The sequence below is a fragment of the Colias croceus genome, chromosome 4 (assembly GCF_905220415.1).
Source record: "Colias croceus chromosome 4, ilColCroc2.1".
In the NCBI taxonomy this organism is placed as follows: Eukaryota; Metazoa; Arthropoda; class Insecta; order Lepidoptera; family Pieridae; genus Colias; species Colias croceus.
The window spans coordinates 307,301-332,659 of record NC_059540.1 but is presented as its reverse complement, the minus strand read 5'-3'; the positions used below and the strand labels follow the sequence as shown (position 1 = coordinate 332,659).

At 33.8% G+C, this 25,359-nt stretch overlaps 1 protein-coding gene and 1 non-coding gene across 2 annotated transcripts in view; one reads left to right on the top strand and one right to left on the bottom strand.

The window, feature by feature from the left end:
* LOC123691029 overlaps positions 1–25,359 on the top strand; it is a 48,163-nt gene that overhangs the window by 4,806 nt on the left and 17,998 nt on the right. The gene's annotated exons all lie outside the window — the stretch shown is intronic.
* Trnas-uga lies at positions 14,453–14,534 on the bottom strand. Its single transcript has one exon. It is a non-coding gene; the product is annotated as a tRNA-Ser (tRNA).

The window sequence follows — 25,359 nt, the reverse complement described above, 5'->3', positions numbered from 1 at the left end:
TAATCCATTTGTTTTCGTATGGTAGTATTGATTTTTATGGGTATTTAACTGTTCGAATGTCGATTAAGCTGCTTGATAATAATAATACGTAAAACAATCATGAATTTACGTTTCATTAGAGTGCTTTGGTACTCTCAAAGGGCAAAACGGCAGTCAGACAGCGACAGTCAATAGCCTCTATTTCCCAAAGTTTACAACTCTTGAACTTGAATAATATTCTGTGCTTTTAGCAACTGTGAGATTGATGGAACTGTAAAAGCTGCTTTGTCGTAAAAATAAAACTTGAAGTGTGTGAATTGTTAAAACCTTTTCTATTATGTAACTATTATGGATTCCGGCACTTCTATGTTGTTTACATTTTCCGTCACTGTGTGTAACATTACAATTTATGCTAACTAGTCTACATCATGCGTGTGCGATATGATTACGAGTTATTCTTTTAATTTATATTCAAGAATGTAGCACGATTTGGATCAAGGATTTTAAATTTATCATAATTATATTATTTTATTTTAATTAATGATTTTTTGCTCTTAATTCTGGGACCGTGGTCACGGCTACACTTCGCGATTCATAAAAAATGTACGATGTGTAGTTTTTTACAATAAATGAGTAATAATAAGGAATGTGTTTTTTATGAAGTTTCGAGTCATCTTTTGTGTTGTCGTCATCGCTTTGAATTTTGGGAACTTAGATAATTTTTCTATTTTGGTTAATTAATTATTTGCATCTCAGTGATAGGTTAGCAGTCAATTATACATTTCAGTTCAGAGTATTTTTACACAAATGGATAGAAATATATTTTTTAATATGTCACACTTAACAGAACTGGTTCAAATTGTAATTTTTTTCACAAAACTACTATATAAAAATAAGTCGGGTTTTCCTTCCTGACGCTATAACTCCAGAATGCATCAACCGATTTCCACGGTTTTGCATTCGTTGGAAAGGTCTCGGGCTCCGTGAGGTTTATAGCAAAGAAAAGGTGTCTGATGGCGAAACGGAGTTCGACCGGTTTGCTAGTTACATAGAAAAACCTAAACTTAGATATTCAATGCTTGTCTCGACCAAAACTTCCCTTGGCTAGAATCATAGTTGGTGGATTTGAGTTGTCACTCGAAATTCCTTGCCAACAGTCGAAAAGGTTAGTTTTGCAACAGCGTACTTCAGTCCTGCGTGAGCTGACTGGAATATCCTTTAGCGCAGTCGGTTATAGCCGATAAGTCACTTATATAATTAGGATCGTAATTTAGCGGCGCGGGCGGCGCGCGGCGAATACGAAGCGAAGTTGCATAATGTTTTTGTGGCGGTTAGGCGCCAATCCTTCTAGTTCTGAAGCTATGGGTACTCTGGCTGTATAGGAGTAAGGAATGTTGTAAGCTAAGTCGGTGACGACCTCTGTGCATTTCACAAGATTTATCTGAGAGCAAGATTAGTCAGTGCTTTTACAAAATCGGATCATATCTATGAATTTAACTGAAATTAATCTTTTTAGTTTAATACATTTAGATATCAATAGAATAAAAGAACAACACATTTTTTGCTATATACATAAAATTGAGAGGATATTGTAACAATTAATTTATGTCTGTATGCAAATAAAACAAAATTCTTCAGTGACATAATATTTCACCTTCGACCTGACCCCTGGTTGTTGATAATGTTACATTTGCACCTCTGTTTGTTTGTGTGAAGGAGACACGTAACAATTAAGTAACATATGCAAAGATGGTCCGCCAACTGCACAATTAGCACCATTAAGTCTAGATTCTGTTGCAGTGATTACGTTTATAGCCTGAATCCGAATTATGTTATTCAATCACGCGAAATATTCTAATGTTCAAAGGAAATATAGAATATTGATAATATTTATGAGGTTTCATTTATTTGTGGATTTTTTTTAGGAAGTTATAAATGTGATAATTTGAGATGCCTTGAACTAATTTATTTTATAGTATTCGAATCTGAAGATAAAAACTAAACTAAATTTATTTGTGTTTTCGCATAAGAGCCTTCGTCCTTCATTTATATGATGTATAATTATAATGAATAGTTTCCATTAGTTTAACTTTGTCAGAAATGATCATATAACGTTTTTTTTGGAAAATTTACTCCACAAAATCTTATGCTGGCCATACACCATACTTTCTATCGTCCAATCGGCATGACGCTGCAGCTTGATCCAATCTGCAGTTTGTCCATAGAGACCACACACACAACGTTTGAATTGTCCAATCGGCAGCAACGTTCAGTTGAAGCCATGGCGTCACCGGTGACAGACGACGATGTTTTAGCCATTTTGGGCGTTTTATTCGTAAAAATGAAACTAAAAAAGGATTATATGCCGGGAAGATTGTTGTTACCTATTTACTGAGAAGTACCCAATGTGTTAAGTAATCTGGTACATGCTTCAGCTTGAACGAAAAATCTTGACCAGACTGAAGTGACGATCGCATACACGGTCCAATCGACATGATCCAATCGCCATGATCAAGCCAAAAGAATCGAAATTCGATTGTTCCGTCAAATATAACTATCATTTTTTTTTTTTATACTAAAACCGGCAAAGGAGCGGGCGGTGTACTGATGAGGGTGATCACCGCCGCCCATAGCAATTGCAACGTTAGGTAACTTTGCGATTGTTTTGCCGGCCTTTGAGGGACGCGTAGGCTCTTTTTTTGAAGGCATCCATATCGTAGGTAGATGGAAACACCGAAGAAGGCAAGCTGTTCCACAATTTTGTTGTTCGGGGCAGAAAATTCCGTGAAAAACGCACAGTTGTTGATAGCCACTCATCCAGGTGGTGCGGATAGTACTTGAGCTTGTGTCGTGCAGTGCGATTGTGGAATTTGGCAGCCGGTATTAAGCCAAAAAGTTCCTCGGAACACTCCCCATTGTACAGGCGGTAGAATACGCACAGAGATGCAACGTCCCGCCGCAGTGCCAATGGATCGAGCCGATCGGTTAGCTCTGGTTTGCCGACGATTCGAGTGGCTCGACGTTGCAGGCGGTCAAGAGGAAGTAGTTGGTATTGGGGTGCTCCAGCCCAAAGGTGAGAACAGTATTCCATATGGGGCCGAACTTGTGCCTTATAGAGTTGCAGGCGGTGAGCTGGCGTGAAATACTGTCTCGCTCTAGCAAGCACCCCAAGTTTCTTAGAAGCCAATTTGGCCTTGTCCTCTAAATGACCCCTGAACTGCACGTCGCTCGCAATGTCGACACCGAGAATCCCGATATTCGGCGTGGCTTTGAGGAGAGTGTTTTGGAATCGAGGAGTCACCGTGAACGGCTTCTTTTTGGCGGTGAATGCGCACACTTGTGTCTTTGATGGGTTGAACTTCACAAGGTTATTCTGTCCCCAACTGGAGATTGCATCCAGGGTATTATCAATGTTGGACACAAGTTCATTCCGATACTGATCCACCTGCTCCTGAGAGATTCGTGCGTGCTCGGAGTATGTGGCATCGCCAGTGCTATCATCAGCATAACAATGAATATTACGTATTTGCAACATATCATTGATATGAAGAAGGAATAGCGTTGGCGACAACACACACCCCTGCGGGACACCAGCATTCACAGGCTGCGGCTCTGAGCACGATCCGTCGACTACGACTTTAATGCTGCGTGCCTTGAGAAAACTGGAGATCCAACTGCATAGTTTTTCAGGAAGCCCGTACGAAGGCAGTTTAGAGAGGAGACCTTTGTGCCACACCCGATCAAAGGCTTTCGCTACATCTAAACTGACTGCCATAGCTTCCCCCTTACTCTCAATAGCAGAAGCCCATCTGTGCGTTAAATAGACCAGAAGATCGCCAGTCGATCGACTCCCACGGAAACCGTACTGATGGTCGCTTAACAACTGGTGATCTAGGTGACGCAACAAGTGGCGGTTGATTATGGTTTCCATAACCTTGGAGAGTAAGGAGGTTACCGCAATCGGCCTATAGTTTGATGGGTCAGAGCGTGTGCCTTTTTTAGGGATCGGGTGAATCAGGGCGGTCTTCCAACTGCTTGGGACAGTACCAGTGGTGTATGAGTAACGGAACAGGCGCGTTAGAACCGGGGCCAACTCGGGAGCACATGTTTTTAACACTATTGCAGGAATGCCGTCAGGTCCATTCGACTTGTGAATGTCAAGGGAAAGTAGGGTTCTTCGCACGGCACATTGCGTGAATTTAACATCAGCCATAGTACTATTACAATGTGGTATAGTCGGTGGAGTCTTTCCCTCGTCATCCAGAGTCGAATTAGACGCAAAGAGACTTGCCAAAGTTTCGGCTTTGTCTCTTGCAGTGTGGGCCAAAGTATCGTCATCCCTGCGTATCATGCCAAATAATGCCAATCCACTCCCACACATGGTCAGTTCTAACTGATCCAATCAGTAGCGTCATGCCGATTGGACGATAGGAAGTATGGTGTATGGCCACCATTAGAGATTTACTTAAATTTAAATATCGCTTATATATTATAAAGAATAGATTAGATTACCTTCAAATAAATGTAATGGATTGAAATTCCAAAATCTCATGTGGTTGTTTAAATAGGTCGCAGGTCTCATTTAGTACAATATACCTACTGGATGTTAAAAATAGATTCGTTATGCAATTTGCAAATACTTGCAGGCAAGTTTATTGCCATATTATTTAACACTATGTTCCGATCAATGTCTCGATATCGTAAACCTTGTGTTTTTTATATAACATACCTATTTGACAATCAGTTATATTTGCCAATTCTATTTAAGGATCTATTATTATAAGTGCTATGTTTATCTGGTTATTAATTACGATTTCATTTGTTTTTAACTAAGTTTTCATTCTAAATCTAGATTAATGTAGCATCAAAAAGACTATTTTTCTTTTCATAATCTGTAATTAATTGTGTGTTCCTTTATATGGTCCTCAGTAATTTGTTATTTAGATAGTGGATCCAAAGCTTTGTCAACATAATATTATCAACATGTACAGAAAGTGTTCTTCCATCAGTAATCCTTCGAACGGCTGTCATTTCCGTAGGTTTAACGTCTAGACGTAAAATTTAAGCCCCCTCTCGTCCCCAACTCCTTGTCCTTTGGTTCATCAGAGAGCTTTAATTTAAAAGTATGATTGAATGCACGATGACGGATGATTGCTGCTTGGCATTTGGTTTGACACTGCCTTTATAATGCATGTCGACAAAATATAGTAATTTTTTAACTTGTTTTCGATGAATCAATCGCATTTTCCATGGCTGGCACTAGCCAGCCACTAGGCTAGCTTCACTCCTGTATATTTTCAATTCTCGATATGTCTGCTTCATTTAACATTTGTAAAAAGTGATAGAGATCCATAGCATGTCGTAAAATTGTCTCCACTTTCCTTCCCTGCATGGTCTGCATACAGAAACTCGGTTGGTATGCGCGACGGTCGCCATGCGCGCGAGTGTCAATCGTACATATATAATTTGACAATAGTAAAAGTTGAGAAACCTGATGGATTACATTGTATAACACTGTCCATGCTAATAATTGATGCGGTGGGTAACTCTTTCTATGGGTGTTCAAGGTCGATTAGGATTGTATTAAGGGAAATCTTGACGCATTTTGCAAATAAGACCTATCGAGCGTTAGCGTTCAATTTGCCAAAGTTGATCATGGTTTAAATAAAAATGTCATATGGTATAGGTTCTAGTTCAGTACCGGTAGTCTGTACAAATTAGTCGGTAATTACCGACAACTAATTTATAGACCCGTCTTCAGCAATGAAAATGATGTCGCTTAATACCTCTCCCCAATTTGATGGAAGCATACAATGGATACATATTTGTTTATAATTTTTATTCTTCACAAAACTTTCCTTTATGCGTCAAAATATTTATATAATAATAGCCTTGTAGCAATGCATTTATATCTAAATTAATAACATTATTATTTCAATTCCGTAAATATATGAACAATAAATAAAATATAGATTTCATGGATTTGGAAAATCATTTCTTTGCAACACATTCAAATGTTGTCAAAACAAATTATTCTTTGACATTGTCAATCGTTATGATACCGACGTTTTGATCTCGACAATCTCGATAACTAAAGCCCTTCTCCCATTACGATTTACGATACTTCTAGAATAGGTACGATACTCGAGTAGAATACTAGTAAGATATTTGCTCGCTACCCGATGATCGCATATTATGCAACTGAAAAATGACTAAATTCATCATTATTGTGCCTCGTTTTTGTGGGCGTACGTTATATAATAATATTACAAAAAATACATACTAAAAGAAAATATACCAACAGATAGATGCCGCAAATGCCAGAGACAGCCCGAAACCATACAGCACATTACGGGAGCATGCTCTAGTTTAGCACAAAATGATTACACACATCGACACAACCAGGTAGCTCATTATCTTCATCAAAAGTTAGCTGTAAAATATAATTTTAATAAAGGAAAGCTTATACCATATTACAATTATAAACCAAAACCCGTATTAGATAGCCCAACATCTAAAATCTATTTCGACCGCGCTATTCTAACCGATAAAACTATTCATTTAATAGACCAGATATAACCCTCGTAAATAAAATCACAAAAACTGCTTATTTCATTGACGTCACCGTACCCAACACACACAACATACAAAAATCAATTAGCGAAAAGCTTCACAAATACACCGAACTAAAAGAAGAAATCCTCCGAATATGGAACCTTAGGACTGTTTACATTATTCCAATAGTTTTGTCATGTACGGGAGTTATCCCAACTAATTTACACCATAGCCTGAAACTTCTAGATCTACCAAAAAATACATACATTACAATGCAAAAGGCAGCTATATTAAATACCTGCCGTATTGTGCGAAAATTTCTTAGTGACAGCGAAACTACTGTAACCGATATTTAAATCGAACCGTAAGTTACCTAGGGTCTCTTGGCTAAATAGCCCGCGCCCCTAGCAAACAAACCCCTGAAAAGGGAGAAATAAAAGAAAAGAAACAAATAATAATAATCATTTATTTATTGTAACAACAGTTAGGTCGTTATGTCGAGCAATCAGCGATTCCAGTGACGAAGAAGCTCTTGCAGTTTTTCTTTTTTATAGAAATAGAAGACGGCAACATAAGAGTAAGAAGTACTGGATTCATCCATAATATATTGAAATAAAAATAAATTGTAGAGATTTGTAGCCGCACGAGAACTAGAATGATTTTTATTTAGAATGACATGATGATTAGAAATTTTTATTTTTCTACCGAAGAGATACGCGGGAGACGTGACGCAAAAGCGACCAACATGGTGAGTCGTGCGATGCTAGTCGCGGACGTGTAGGATACCGATAGCGTAGTGTGCGAGCCTACATACAAATGTATGTGATAATGTGAGTTACTCCGCGGCGACTAGTCTCCGAGACTTGCAGGATACTTGAATCGCCTGTGCGTATCGTAATGGGAGAAGGGCCTTACGGTTTGTGTGGGTTTGTAGATACGGTTGAAAATATCGGAAAAATTATAGTTTATTATAATCTATACATATAATAAATCTGTAGAAGTGTCAATTCTGTACATTGCAAATATTGAAAAAATAAATAGCAGGGGGTGTTACTGGATCGATACCAAACCCAGATATGTGATTAAAAAAAATTTTTGTCTGTCTTTCTGTCTATCTGTCTGTATGTGAAGGCATCACATAAAAACTAACGGTTCGATTTCGATGAAATTTGTTATAAATATTATCCTATTTACCTTATTATCCTGGGCATAAAATAGGATACTTTTTATCCCGGAAAAATACGTAGAAAAAAGAAATCTTAATTTTTCTTAATTTTTCCGCGCGGACGGAATCGCGGGCGGAAGCTAAATTTATAATAAAAAAGATATTTCACACTTCCGATGCTATATGATTAAACGCAATAATTTTTTCTCTTATTTAATGTTATTGCAATTAAAATAAAATACACAAATAATGTTTTATTTTTAAGATGGTTTCAAAATGTTATTGAAAACTAGCGGTCCGCCCCGGCTTCGCCCGTGGTACATGTTTACGTTTTCTCTCCATAAGAACCATCCTCGTACCTACTTCAAGGAATATAATAAAAAAAGAATTATCGAAATCGGTTCAGCCGTTCTCGAGTTATGCGCTTACCAACACATTTTGCGATTCATTTTTATATTATGAGAAGATGTTCAGAAGCCTCTTATGATATGTACATATTACTTATCCATACTAATATTATAAATGCGAAAGTAACTCTGTCTGTCTGTCTGTTACTTAATCACGCCTATTCTACTGAACCAATTTGCATGAAATTTGGTATGGAGATATTTTGATACCCGAGAAAGGACATAGGCTACCTTTTATTGCGAAAAATGTACCACGGGCGAAGCCGGGGCGGACGACTAGTATTAAATAAATATTAGAATAGTTTACTGCTGTCTGCATTTATTCAGCCTAAAAATTCGATAAATTTCTTTCTGAACTTCTAGGATAATAAAATTATACAGATGAATACAAATAAAATAAAACGATCCAATTACGAAAAAAATTTATTAGAAAATTTTAATTTAACAGTTTATAATAGCGTAGTTGAAAATTTGGCTCAAAACCATCACCCCTCACCAACATAATAATTCTAGTAACTTGTTCATATTATGTAAAATATAAAATTTATAGATAAATATTTATATTTAACACATAAATAATATTAACCGTGAACCGCTAAATCAATTGCATTGCATCCTTTGCTTATTAACTGTAATAAAATATACAATGATGCACATAATATAATAATACAAGCTAAAAATACAAGTGATAGACCTACAAATTATCCGTTCCGTCCTTAGTTTAAGTTCCGTCAGTTTCTATGATGTCTTAAAGATTTCTCAAAAGGCTTCGAATTGAGCAGAATTATCTTGTAGAGCTTTTGGAGTCTTTTGATTAGAATTTTATTGCACTTCACAAATAACAAAATATTTCTAAACTAAAACTAATAGCTTTAACTATATAAAAACATAACGCAGATTGATATTTTCTTAGGATATTTGTTATCCAATAGATTTATAGGACTTTTAAGAACATAATTAAAAATTATCCTCTTGAAAACACACAATTTATATTTATTTTGATAGAAATATTATTTTCATGATTGATGATTGATGTCAAATGTCAAAAATGTAAATAAAGAGATTGCCATACATGGAATTTTGGATTCCATGAATATGTAATTAATAGAACATTAATTAATCGATTGATATAAAAAATATCGAATTTGATTAAAATTAAATTAACTGCCATGTTTTTTTGTGCATAAAATTTGCTTTTTTTATATGCAATTGCAATTGTAATAATGCGAAAATTAATATAACTAATTTTAATTTACTATCTATTCCCTAAAACTAAGCTAAATTTCTTGGAAAAAGAACACTAAATTTTTTAGGTCTATACTATAGTTACTGATTGGTTACTGATAATCGTTAGTTACCGACCGATTTCGGTCGATATCGATGTCGATTAGTGTCGAGACTACGCCTACTGATAAAAACTTTTTTAAATATAGATTAATAGGAGACAAAAGAATAAGAAAAATGCGGTAGGTACAGCATGTTTAATAATTTCACAAATTTTCTTTATCATAAATTAAACGGAAGGGAAATATTTGTTACTTAATTATGCGTAATTAAAAACATAATCTATTTAATTTAACATACAAATTGACACTATCATTTCAAACTGCGTATTAATCTTTTTATGATATTTTTAGAATTAGCATAATGAATCCGGTAGCTTCTTGAATAGATTAAACAATGACGATGTTAACAGCTTCCTATTACGATGTCAAGATTGTATCTCACTAATTAGATCAGTATGAGGTTCAGAGTTAAATGGAATTGTGCAAAGAAGATTAACGTGGGTAATAATTGTGAGAATATTTGTGAAATGCTCATTTACGTTGAATTGCTTTGGCCTCCTTTTGGATATGTGATTTTATTGAATTTAACAAGTGCATGTGCATGTGATGCCAATATTATATGTATTATAAATACTATAATATTAGCGACTGAATTCTGCAACTGCTTTGTTGGGTTCATTGTCACGTGCAAATATGCCATAAATATGTTATATGGACCACATGTGGAAGTGAGGATCAAATGACTATTGTAATGTATTGAATTACCTGTCTATTATTATGATATTATGATTGCTAGGATTTTATAGTTTATTTGAATATGTTTATACTTACATTGTTACAGAGGATTATATTTTTACGTTTATTTTTGTTTGAATTGACCAATTCTTTTAAACCAATTCTCAAAACTCATTACATTTGTTGGAATCACGTCTTTCTAAAATGATTTTAAAGTATTTAACAAAATAAGTATTTGTCTAATTATAAATTAAAAATTCTAAATAGAGCCATCACATTTTAAAGCAAATCTAGACTTGAGAGTAAATCTAGACGGGTCTGTGTTGCGAAGTACAGTTGTGTCCGTTAGTCAGGCTGATTCATGCTGACACACATAACTCGCTTGGGTTTCCCGAAACGACTTGGGAGTTAATCCATCAAATGTTTTAAGTTTGAATTTGTTATGTTTTTTCTTATCTTCATGGTCGTCTATCTTTAGTAATATTTTAAAGAGGAATATTTGTACTTTTAATGTTTGTAAAGAATGAACTCAAAAACTATCATTCTATTCGAAAAATCGTTCACAAGCAGAAAACAACATTATTTCTACGTGACATGGGTTATATTTTACTTTTGTTTCCATCCTGGTTCAATTCGAAGGGGATAAAGGATACGAGCTACGACTGGCTAATAAAATAAATTAAACCAAAAACTAAATTTCTTTTGACGCAAGGAGGTGTAATCTGAAAACTAATAAACCTAGTGCTTATTTCGTGTCCATTTTGCAAGGCCCAGCTGAGGCGTGCTGCATGGTGAATCGATCATTGCAGTGTGATGCAAATAATTGCTTTGTGCTTCTCATTATATGCTAATTTGAGTTACGGTTGCTGGGCGACGCTGCTTTATTAATTTCTGTTTATCGATCAAATTTGCGTTTGGTGATTTGTTGCTTGGGTTGGTAATGCTAATGTGACATTGTCTTGATGTCAAGGAAGGAGAAGTAGGCAGTACAATAGGGTAGTACATTCGTTCATCACAGTACTATAGTGTAGTAGTGGGGTAATATAGTCTTATTTTCATGCAGTCAGATTTATTTGGATTCAATCTGTCTGGGTTATAAGGACTTATATTTTTTTACTCATAACTCTTATTTTATTTTGAATTTTCTATTGAACTTACATTATTCATTCATTTAATTTATTTAGTACACACCTCACATAGGCTATTTTGGACACCATTCAAATATTGGCAACCAACAATAATTATCAATCCTTTAGTCTGACACTACATTTGTATGCACCATTGAAAGTTTTGGTAATGCGTGAATAATTGTATGCTTCCACAAATCTAATATATAAAAATCAATGCCACTTTTCGTTGTAATTCCATAACTCGAGAACGGCTGAACCGATTTGGATAATTCTTTTTTTATTATATTCCTTGAAGTACGAGGATGGTTCTTATGTAGAGAAAACGTAAACATGTACCACGGGCGAAGCCGGGGCGGACCGTTAGTTATTTATATTTTGATGCGGTGAACCCAAATGTCATTGAAAGTGCTCATTGCGACCTCATCAGAGCTGACACAATGACTCTCGTAAACTACAAAGATGACACCACTTGCAATGTGACCTACATTTTTCACTTTTTACTCCACAATTATTTAAATTGCCTTTTCTCTTCTTGGGATCCAGCTTTTATTCGTATCTAGACAGAAAAGTCAACAGATAATTATTAATTAACCTTTGCAAAATTATGGATGGTTAGACAATGGTTCTTAATTTAAAATTTGCCTGATTCTCAGAAAATTATTATTCTCAAAGAGGCTTTTAATATAAGTAATTATAAAAGTATAATAAATTAGGTTAGAGGTTCATTTTACTAATGGATTAAATGTAGCGAGAATTGTTTTAATTTCCATTACTTCTTTTGGGGAAACATATTTCCTTTTAATGACAGGATATTTCCTCATAAAATTTGGGATTTCTCTATTTTTTTGGGGTTCATATTAAAAAAGGCGTCAAAGAATAAGTTTTCATCACATATGCTTGCATATTTACGCTAATGTCTGCCACACGGCCGTCTACAAATCTTAGGGAAGCCGTCAGACCGGACTATTTTCATTTGTTAATTAAAAAGCGAAACAAAATGAATGTTACCGTTACGCACTACCGTTAGTGTCCGATCGGTGAAAGTGTACTGGATTCACATCCCATTGTATGTTGACCTTGTATCGGTCATACAGCGATCTGGGTCACTTACTCTGTTATCTGTCTGGATGCTTTTTGCCTTGATTGACTGACTTATTTCCTTTCTCTCTTAATGACGAGGCGCCACCGCTTTTACTGGCGCGACGGTGGTCGAATTAGATTTGGTTTATTTTTAATATTTGTATAGTAGTTTATGCTTTGAAGATATTTCGTTTTACAGTGACGTATAATAATATATGTTTTAGTAGATGGTTCATGTCAATAATATTTTTATATACCTATCGTTTTTATAGATAAGTAACGACGTTTTTTCATTATTTTCTCAATTACATCTTCCTATCAATTTACCAGCATAAATTAATTTCTAGTCATAGCAACAGCATCCTTATCCGATCTATCTCCACTATTATCGATGTGCCATATCTCACATATTCTGATATGTACGTGCTGTATTTCAAATCTATTATTAAAATAGTTAATAGAGGTTACACGGCTATTTGCAATAGAATGACAATTGTCTCAACAGTGTCGGTCACATATTAGGAACGATTTAGCACGAGCATAACACGCAAGGCTACCATCACAAAGTTTCGACAATAAGGAAGCCTTTATGACAATTTGTTACATAACTGCATTGAATTTGTGGAAACTATTAGAATTAGTTGACATTGAGACCGACGGAGGTCAGTTAGGGCGTCTATTCAAGAGTTGGTTTTAAGAGATGATGTACTGAGTACTTAGTATTTTTTTATTTTTTTAGTTTCATGTGCTTCGCATTTATTGATTGTAGCTAAGGGGTTGGAATACTTAGAGCCAAATCATTTTCCACTTTATAAGTGATTAAAAATCTCTTGTGTAAGCTTAAATTTAAATAAGCTTTTGTAGATTAAACTTTCATAACTTTTTTTTGATTTCACACTTTTTGTATAGGTAACAAAATAAGGAATTACAATACAATTTGATATTTTCCGGCTCAGTGGTTAGCTCTGCGTTGATATAACAGTTAGTACTTTACCATACACATTACATAGCGACACAAAACTCCATAGCCTGTCCGCTCGTGTACAAAGCGGTCAAGTATTAATCAAAGGAAAACGCCTGATTCAGCTTCCTGAAGCTGGGACGTCTCTCGGGGCATACTAATTAGGTGACCGTGAAGTTATTACTCAGTCATTACGCTAACCGAGCCACATCGAATTCTGTCAAGCAAAAATGACCTTGCTTAACTTTAAATTAATATTTGAGGTAAATACAATTGATGTTTTTGTTATTACAAGATGTGTAGAAATCATATTTGTTATTGTTGCGTTGTAAATATAATATGTTCGTTGGGTATGTTTGTGGCAATTTTTTCATGAGATGTTTCTCCATTGTATTTGAATTGGGGGGGTGTTGTTGCGAAAGGGACTAAACTCGGAAGATATAACATAAATAATATGAATAACGTGATACATTTTTTTGAACTAACGTTGCAGTTCCCATTTAATTAAGTTTTATCTTGTGTAGACTTCATCCGCTAAAGTGTACCCTTTTCTGAGATTATCAGACTTGGACTTGGAAATTGATAAATTAACATGACATTTAGGCTAATTCGTTGTGCATTGTTTCAATTCTATTAATATATTATAAACTTTAAAAGTAACTTAATCTCTTTTAAAATCAACAAATATTGAGTCTAGAAACATCTGACCAGGAACAAAGATTTAGTTTGTCACACAGAATACCAAATAACGTTGACGATCGGGAAAACCTAATAGTTTTCGCATTCGATTCTCGTAGTTTTTCGAAGGTCACTGCACAGGTATTTGTATTGTATTGCTAATATTTATTTATGTTTTAATATTATGAACATTTAAGTCACCGACTTCTTGGTACTGTTAGACTCGCGGGTACATGTGAGGAATTTCAGAAAATTTTTAAGTATGTTAAACTCGTAGTTGGCTATTGTTTGACCTTACAAGTCAAATTTTTTACACTTCTTGGAATAACAAGAACATGAAGTGTTCTTGTTATTCATGTTAGATATTTTGTAAAAAAAAAAATAGGTATAAAGTTTTTTCGCTTATAATTTAAATGGAACTAAAATCCTGTTAAAATATACCATCTTTATTAAAAATAAAAAACAAAAAGAATATTCGCTGAGGACAGGATTCGAACCTGCGCGGGTAGAACCCATTGGATTTCAAGTCCAACTCCTTAACCACTCGGACACCTCAGCTGTGCAGACTTTCTCGAAATTTTGAATCGCTCTTTAACTTAACGAAAGTAAGTGCGCGTATACACTGTCCATGTAATAATAAAACTTTTGTTTTCTATTCTATTCTGTATAATTCTTTCTATTTTTTTACACGTATAATATATATATTTACCTACTAATAAATCTTGTATAATCCATGTTTATTAATATTTAACACGAGTTTTCATAATAAACAAAATATGATTTCCTCATTATTTGTGCATCGTCCCCGCATGCAGGCGTTGATTTAACGGCATATTTGTCAATGACCCACTTCAATACAATTATACACACACATCAAATAAATTTCATCTACACACACGCAAATGTCACCCGTATCATACAGTGATAAGACTTACAATTGTCCACAAATATTAGACAATTTTCCTATAATCACTTCGCTGATAAGTAAATGATTTCTTAGCATGTGTGTGCAAATGTATACTTTACTACATTGTAATTGAAGTGGAATTTGCATGTCAATATCGTGTGTTTGTGTAGAATTTATAAGCTCTTAGCACCTGCTTATAAGCTTAAGAATTTGAAAATTATGATTAATCGATTGTTTTCGTCAAAATCGAATTTTGTGATGTCAACAAAGGGTTTTTATTGACCTCGAAATATTGGAATCTCCACGTTGAAATTGTAATGAAGAAGTACCATCAAGACGAGATATTTTAAAGTCAAATGCTTGTTTAGATTGTTTTATTTGTTGTGCCTCTATAATGGAGAAGTTTACATTATTTCAACGTTAATCTAAACAGTCTCACCATCCCTACCCATACTTACTTAAATTTCATCTGAATTGTTTCTGTTGTTAAGCTGTGAAAGCGTAGTAAGCAATCAGTCGCGGCCGCGTTAAAATGAAGAAGCCCTTCTGGCTAACATTCAGAGACACCACACAAAAAAAAGAGATAGGTATCTGTTGCCCTCAAATTAAACCGCCTATTATTCATAACATATAGAATACACGAAGAAAATACATAACGTACAAATAGTCGTTCGGAAATCATCAAGACCTCAAAGAAGACCATATTCACAAACTGGTCCACATTAGGATGTTGAGGATAAAAAATAACCTTGTGTTAATGAAGAGGATGAGTAAGCCATATGTAAACAAACGATCCAACTATATACTTACATAATGTTTTATTGCGTTTGCGTGTCAAGATTGTTATCCAATACATAACGTGAAACGTTGCTCTAATATTGAAAATTTTTAACTTTCCAATATTTGGTAGTTTTATACTACCTTCAACCTTGTCTCTGCGCGAAAAATAAATTGTTTTATAGATCATGTGATTCGGTAGATCATGTGAAGATCAAGATTAGTATTGGTGAAATAATTTTTAAAAATTGTGCTTGTGATTTGGTGTAAATCGTAACAAACAATCGAAAATAAATTTTCATGATATTAGTATGAAAGATAATTGAATTCACATTGTAGTACGTATCTAGATACTGAGTAAATGTGGCTAGATGAAAATATACATAAGTAAGAGTATTTTCTATGTACCTAGTTACCTACCTACAATTTAGATTATTTTATTTTGTTCAGAAATTTCGACATAATATAAACATAGTAACAACGTTGACTTTTACTGAAAATATATGAAAATGAGAATTCACTTGTTTCACTGAAAAAATACTTAAATGCCAATAATTTAGCATTGCATTCATTGTCGAACCTTTCATAGCAACGGCACCTGAAACCCGCTGGTTTTGTAACAATACCCGCTCTCGTATCTATTACAGTGTGTCTTCCGCTTTAAACTACACTATCCTAAATTCAGTTCAGTCTAGACTTTGTGTACTGTCCTTATTTTTATAGAATCAATAATACCTGCTCATAGACTTCCTATAAAGTACAATGATTTCATTAAATAATACACGCTCGTATCTATTACAGTGTGTCTTCCGCTTTAAACTACACTATCCTAAATTCAGTTCAGTCTAGACTTTGTGTACTGTCCTTATTTTTATAGAATCAATAATACCTGCTCATAGACTTCCTATAAAGTACAATGATTTCATTAAATAATAATTAAAGTAAACAGTGAAATAAAAAGCAACTTGCTTCTTTTCTTTAATAAATTTAAACTTTTTATTGAAACCCGCGGCTTTGTTCGTTCAGTACCAACTGTAGTCCATGTTGTTCAAGTAAAAAAAAAGGAGTAGCATCAATATAATCATTTAATAATCTATTCCTATAAACTTTCACTTTAGAAATATCTGTGTGATAGGATATATTCTAAACTAATAAAGTACCAAGTAAAAAACTTATTATCAAAAAACATATTCGTATACAAACGTGTTTGTACAACTTTGGTTTTTTTCATTAATTTACATAAACATTATTAAGGCTATTTTAGTTTTATGAGTATTTTTTTCATATTTCTGACACTGAATCGAAGAATCTACTGTTCTGATTTGTTTATTAAGACACTGACCTGGATTAAGACGATTTTTTGTCTAAGTACCACTCGAAGCTAAAGTTAGTTTTTGTTTATCTATACTAATATTATCCGCCTCCTTAGTACAGTGGTTGACGCGTGAGCGTAGCACCGAGGGGTCCTGGGTTCGATTCCCGGTGGAGACGAAGAAAAAAAATGTCTCGGTCTGGTAGGACACAGAAGGCTGATCACCTACTTGTCCCTAAAGAAAATCGATCAGTGAAACAGATGTATAATGCATCTGCCCCTTACATGGGGGACATGGGACTTCACTTTTTTATACTAATATTATAAAGCTGAAGAGTTTGTTTGTTTGAACGCGCTAATCTCAGGAAATACTGGTCCGATTAGAAAAATTATTTCTCTGTTAGATAGCCCATTTATCGAGGAAGGCTATATATTATATCATCACGCTAAGACCAACTGCAACAGTAGCGGAGCAATGCGGGTGAATCCGCGGAGAACAACTTGTTTTTAAATAAAAACCATTAATTAAACGTTGATAAAACAAACATCGATTATCGTATTGTCTGTAACGGGCCCGAATGTAACGCAACAGGTGTGACGTATCGCACACAATGCGCATTGTTCTTGTGACGAATTCCAGTTTGTCTTTTTGTGTGTCATTGTGAGGAGGTAATCTTTATTGTATGGTTATTCGTTAATCGCTGGAATCGAGACACGGTGCTTATAATATAAGTGCTGAAAGATTGACGAGAACTATCTTTGAAGCGGGTTCTTTAGTCAAACATTTTGCTCGATTCAACATTTCTTGAATTAAAAAGAAACTTGAGATGTTACGATCAATCCATATCAATCTCATGTTTTAAATGTTCTAAATTCTGAAAGTCTAGGCATTTTAACTATCACTGCTATACGATGTGTCGTTAAGTTAGATAATATTTAACATTGATTTAAATTTTAATATTTAAACAAAATGCTTCAAATATTCGTCTCGTATTTATGCAAATACAATCTTCAATGTATTTAATAAATAATTAGTTAAAACATCGTTCAATTAAGAAGTTTCCGCCTCCTCATCGTCTGAATAAATATAAATAAGATTTATAAAAAGTTTCGCATTTGCCTTGAGGCTTGCAGCGCCAAGTATGGGCTAGGCTGAAAAAAGTCTAGAAAAAACTGCGATCCTGCGATGAGTCACGTGTGCGGTTAGCTGGCTGTATTGCGTGAAATGAAGTCATTTATGTATTTTTAGTAATACTACTATTCTGCTTACTATTAACGCGAAAGTTTTCTGAAGGTTGGCTGTTTGTATTTAGTTAGACTATTCTTTTGCTTACTTGTAGCCTTTCTTGAAACTATTGCACGGAGAAAAATTGCTGTCTGGTTTAGCATACAGTCCTTAATGCTTATTAGACTAGGTATACATACCTTGTGAATGCAGCTTTGAACCTGAACTTTATTTACGTGTGATCTCTATATTATTTGAAGATTGCGATATGATTGAATAGCATGATATCTTATAATTATTATTCCAATATAGTCGTTGCTTTCATAAGTTTTACGAGCTTAAGGTAAATTTAATATGATAAATGATAATGGAATAGGAAAATATAAAGAAGATATACCAGTACAGAATATTATTTTATACTACTTAAGTTTCGTTTAGCTACTAAATAAACGAGAAAGTACATGATATTTCAAAATCTTTATAACATATTACAATTATCTCGGACTTTTAATACTCGGTTTAATTTATTTTTTTGATTACCGTGAAATATAGAGACGATTAACATATAAATTATTATACAAAATGAGATAATTAAATATATACTTATACGCTAACAATGATTAACAATTAAATTATTTCTTCAGTTAACAATAACTTGTGTGTTTGTATAATTGCATCGTAAACGGTTAGATGCATTTAGGTCAGTTTATTTTGGGGCCAAGTTATGTCTTCAATTATTTTTCTTAAAATGTGGGTTGACCAGTAAAGAATGATTTTTAAAGGTGATAACATATATTTTTTTAATTATTACACATATTGTTGGGAGTAGATTTTCTCAAAAATTTCTTATTGAACCTTGGTAATCCCACGGTGAAAGTATTGTGGAAGTTAGTGGTAATGAATCAAGCTAAGTAAGTCATTCTGTCCGCACACGAAGACGCAACCTTAGGTAATGTTCTAAGTAGATGACGTCATTTGAATTACAATTATAGTCCAAGAGATGAATAATTTATTTGGCTTGTAGGGGTTTTGCTTACTTACAAAATATATAATGTAATAATAAATGAATGAATGAATTTCTGTTTATTAATAAATTGTTAATACTTTAGGGTAATTTTTATTTACATAGCATTAGCCGTATTCATTCTAAATGCGTTACTAGAACAGCTGATGAAGCGATTTTAATTAAATTTACTGCAGAGATTGAGTTAACCTTTTATCACTAAACAACATTTTAAGAGAGTGAAATTGCCGCCCGAAACTCCATTCTATGAGCTTTCGCACTGCGCTTTGCACAGCTCGGCTTCACACACATATTCATCATAGAAATGTTAGCCTATTTTTCGAAAGTTCCCTTCTGTAACATCCAATCATTCTATACTGATGTGAAACTAGGCTAAAGCTATCTCTAACGCGATCCTAGATAAAAATCAGATGAGATTGTAGATAACAGTAGAAGATTAATTTATTGTAGTAAATTGTAGTTCGTGTTCTTTTATAGAATAATGTTGCTAAATTATATAGACCAAAGGACAATGGGAAACAAATGTATGGAGTCTGGGCCCACCCCGCAATAGTAACATGTGATATATCATTGCATAGGGCTTTTTAAGTGGAACATTATTTATTATTACAACTATGGTCAAATGTTAGTACTTTCGGCGTCTTAAAGTATTTTAATCTAACTTATTATTTATGGATTTTTATAAGGTACAATGGTAATAATACACGTATTTCACTTTAAATAAGATTTATTCGTCGTCCTGTACATCGATAACAATAATTACATCGTTTAAAAAAGCCGCGGGGGCCAGGAATAGTTGATATCTCCCAACTCCTAGGTACCAAATCAAAGATATTATATGAGCGCAAGTACCTACAGTTCGCCGTCCGGTCAAGCAGTACAATAATATTGTGTTATCGCGTTTCTTCCAACTTGGTTTCGATCAATTAATACGGTAAATTATAATATAATTATTACGGTAATTAATAATTTACATGTAATACGGTTCTAACACTATTCGGTAATATATTGAAGTAAACTACGATAATTAATTGCAGGGATCGGGATCACTTTTATGACAGTATAACTCCGAAAGTACTGACTTTTAACCTTTGATGTTACTAAGTTTTATTCGGTATAAAAATACCAATTCATTCATGAGTTTCTCACTTCTATTGAGAGGTGGGCCCACCATTACTCATTGTCCTTTATTTTTTAAAATAAATTATAAGTACTTCGAAATATTTTGGTTACACGGTAGGTAGTTTTGCACAAGTTTAAAAAAAATACATTGTAAACGCATTTGATGCGTTATTTTTACAACTTTTTTACAATACAACTGTTTTATTAAGAAATTACAATTCTCACTTGCATCCTAATCATTTTAAAGCATAAAAACTTTCAGAAAAATAAATAATTCAGCAGCTCATCGCCAAGCCGAGGTTTACAAAACCAAATACAGCAGCAGCGTGACGCTCTCGCGCGCGTCAAGTGAATATTAACGGCCGGCGTACACTCATTGACGCATGCGCAGACGAACGGCGCTTACGCGGCGTGCGCTCTTGCGCATTCCATATTAACTGCTTGATGGTATTAGTAACCATAACACTAAATACTTGATACTTGATAGGTCTTGCTGGGATTAAAGATTAAACCAGACTTAATGGTCTAAGATCCGAATATAAGTCGACCTGCAACGGCGTGATAATAGAATGAGACCAATTTTATAATAAATTTAGTGTATTAAAAAATGTATTAAAAATGGGTTGACTGGGAAAATCCTGGACAGGATATTTTTTAATTAATTATTAAAAAATCTTTTATTTTCATTTTTTATTAATTGCAGTTTCGAGATAATAAAACAATTTTGTAATAAAACAGCGCTGGCATAATTTTTTTTTCATCATCCTATCAAGTGAAAGTAACTGGTACCGACATACCTGTTTATTCCTGCCAACCTAGCCGTTTGTCCCGGTAAATATTAGAAAACGACTATGACTGCACATTCTGTAGGTTTCATTATAATTTTTTTTATTATCTTGATACTGCAATTAATTAAAAAAAAATGTTTTTTTAATTCATTAAAAATATCCTGTCCAGGATTTTCCCAGTCAACCCATTTTTAATACATTTTTTAATACACTAAATTTATTATAAAATTGGTCTCATTCTATTATCACGCCGTTGCAGGGCGACTTTTATATTCGGATCTTAGACCATAAGTTCAGTTATTAAAAAAAAAATCATGAAACTTACATGTACAATGCAGGTATCGAAAGCAACTTTACAGAGTTCAGAAGAAGAATTTATAAATTTGTTTTGAATTTTCGCATCGGGGTAATGCTGCGTTTTCATTAATGAATAAATGATCCATTTAAATAATAATTATCTAGTTAAAAAAGTACAAATATAAATTTTGAAGAAATATAAAAAAAAAATGGCACATTTCGATAGAACGTTATTTTAGATACAAATGTCGAAACGTATGCCTAATTATTATATAGACACAATAAATTAAACTGACATTTGAATGCGGATATAAAATTAAAAAAAAAAAAATCAATTTGCTGCGCATCTCCTTATTTTGTATTTGTGATCTATCGATTTGAGTAGTAAATCATTTGATAACATTTTTGCATTTTATGAATGATTAATTTATATGGGCATGGTCTAATATGCCATTAGTGTAAGGGCACTATTACATTTAGGATAAATTTTATTGGCGATTCTGTATAATACACATATATATGTATACGATAAAATAAACATTTCGTACAAACAAAATTGTACAGATTATCGAGGAAGGTCGTGGAAAGTGTAAATCATTTTTTTTATTTCCTTTGTAATTTTTGTATTATAATATGCTTGATTATTTTCTGATTAAATGGTACCAAAAATTATATTTTATAACTTCTCTAATATTATAGTAATAGTACCGTTTTTCGCGTTCTTCCAGAACTCGGTGTACATATTTGCAGACATTTAATGACGCGGAATTTTTGTAATTCTTTGACTCGCCAAATACAAATACTACATCCATTTATGTAAATATTAAATAGTTTGTCAAAAGCAAATATTAAACTGGCATGAGTAAAATATGCAGCTCATATTATTCGGCAGAGATTAAGTTATTGAACGATACCTACAACAAGTCAAGTCTTTCCTCATTACTTCATTACATTACATTACTGACACTTAAATTTAAAGTATAATATGATAAAGCTCGTTACAGTTATTCCTCGAATACACAAAGCTTGAAAAAACCAATACCCAGTATCCACGAGGTATTTACGCCTCCGAGAATCTAATGAAGTAGTACGATTGGAAAATGATAAAAAAATGACAAAAGCGGCGCGTTATTCTGATTTCTCGCTGGCGCCGCGACCGCTACCCGCCTTTTTGCTTTCGGGTCAATGCACCGAACATTTCATTTACACTGCTTTTTAATTAAATTTATTTATTATCAGATTTCCCCAGTGCACATTAACTGTGATGAGACGGCACTCGGAGTGGTAGTAGGATGTCGAGAAATTTTATGACTTCAGACAAGTTAAATCAAAGTTGATGAATTTTCAGATACAATATTTTGCGTTTCATAAATTTTCTATTGCGAAAATAAAGTTTTTTATAAAATCTATTTTATATGAAAATTTAATTTGAAAATATTGAAACGTTTCTTCGATTTTGAACACAAAAAGCAAAAGCTCGAATTAAAAATTAGAAGTTCAAAGTATGTGTGTCATCATATCAAAGCTTTAGGGTGCTACCACAGGTGCTACAGAGCACGGAATACAAATCAATATTTACGCATCGAAGTAGTCACTTCATCTAGTAAAACATAGCTTAAATTTATCTTCACGCAGAAAATAGTTTCAACACCCAATCCACCAAAAGATACCATAGCAAAGCGACAAAGTACAAACGATCTTTCAAACAACAGGCACTCGCATTACGTCCAAGAATTATAAATTATTTGTTCCTCAAGAAGCAATGTCCGTCGGGGCCATTATCAGAGTACTGAGTAATGATAATAACGCGGTTGCATCCCGTGGTAACCACTCTGCTATAAATAGCACCCATCCTATCCGATACTTAGGTTTTATCTAGTGCATCTTCCTTGGTTCGTACTGCTTTTAAAATTGGCAGGATTATGATGACCTTATAGGTTTAGAATTGCATATGAGTGATATTATGTATAAAATATATTCTAGAAACAGTTAATGCATTTTTGTGTACATGCATAATTCCTGATCCTTATCGTAAAATTCTGTGTCCATTATTTAATAAAAATAATAAATTATAAGTTTAGATTATTATAAAATTCATACACAACAAGATGCTAAGCAGAGGTTTAGATGCTTTGCTTTTGCCATTTGAATTAAGAAATCTCACTAATTAAATCATTTAGGATGCTGATTATGAAAAGAAGTGAAAACTGATCGCTGGGCGTTCTAGGTCATCTAATTGTTTTATTGCTTTGAGATTTTATTTGCATTCCGGTTGCGTGTTAAAAAAAATAAACAATATTTTTTTTGTATCTATTTTTCCTGCTTTTGGGCGATTAGACAATATTACTGGCATCGATCCGAATAGTGGTGCCAATAGTTATGTAATAATGGACCTTTCTCTTATTTATACTTTTAATTTTTGGCACAGCAACACACACAGGTTAGATTTTGAACTTAGATCTAGAATTCTAGAGCATTGTGGTTTTTATTTTATTCATTATCAATTCTTGAGTAAAACTTGAATTGTATTTATTGTGTTATTTTTAACTGACTTAAAAAAGGAGGAGGTTGTTATTATTTCTTTCTTTTGTGTTTTTTATTAAGAGGTCTTTATGATTAATAATAAAAAAGGGATTTTATTTTGATTTTCTTCTTTGTGATTAATAATTAATAATAATAACAACTATGATTTAAAAAGTAACAATAACATTAATATCGATGTATGCAATCTCACAGCATCTATGCTTTCACACGGAAGCCGGTAGGGGACGGTGTCACCCACGGTCATCATTCAATTGGACCGATTGGATGATTGGCCGGACACCCGCGGTCAATCCGACAAACCACCACTGTTGTTGCTAAGCTATTAGAGATGTGGCCGCGTTCATAGTGTAGCTTATGAGAATTTTTAAAATCAGTTCCGTTGAATAGCTTTCAGTTAATTCACTAAAAAAAATAAACTTATTTGCTAATTGCAAGGTGCTGAAGATGATTGAATGTAAATGTGTAAGTGAAAATAAGAGAGGTTTGTGATGCATTAGTTCAGATCAGATAGCCCATAGTAATAATTTTGATCAAGAAATGACGCTCCTTCTATCTGAATTAAAAAGAGATTAGTTACAACATTGCTCCAATGGTTTTTATATTGATTTCAACGCGTGTCGAGCAAATCATAATTCATAGCATTCAATAGCAGATCTTTTACTGGACGCGCACCCTCCACCAACAGTGGCACAGTTTACATCAGATACGCCGCAAATGGGTCGTGGGTTCGATTCCGCTGTCACTCTTCATGAGCCGCGACAGCTTGAAAGTGAAAGATGGATACTTTCAATTGCGAACGAATTTATTCATACACCATTTGTTGTAATTTATTTCGATTAATATTTATTACTCGTTGCAACCACTGATCCAGATACTGCTGACAGGATATTGTTATGAATTGATGTTCAATTATGTTTATTATAAATTGGCGTTGATTAATTTGGTGTGTTCCATCTTTCATTATTAGGTAGTAAAGGAACAAATCAGTCATTGCAAAAGTTTGAGCTTGACATGATTTATTATAATTTATAATTTAAACGGTTATTAATTGCTATTATTTCACTATCGGTTATTAGCGCTTATTGTCATTATTTATATTTAAACGGTTTTGAACTGGAAAAGTTCAAAACTTTAATTATTCAAATTACTAAAACTCATCTATACTAATTGTGGAGTAATGCTTCTGCTAAATTATAAAGTTGAAGAGTTTGTTTGAACATGCTAATCTCAGGAACTACTGGTCCGATTTGAACAAATCTTTCGGTGTTAGGTAGCCCATTTATCGAGGAAGGCTATATATCATCACGCTAAGACCAATAGGAGTGGAGCCACGCGGGTGAAACCGCGAAGTGCAGCTAGTTTTAAATACAGCTATTGTTCTACTGAA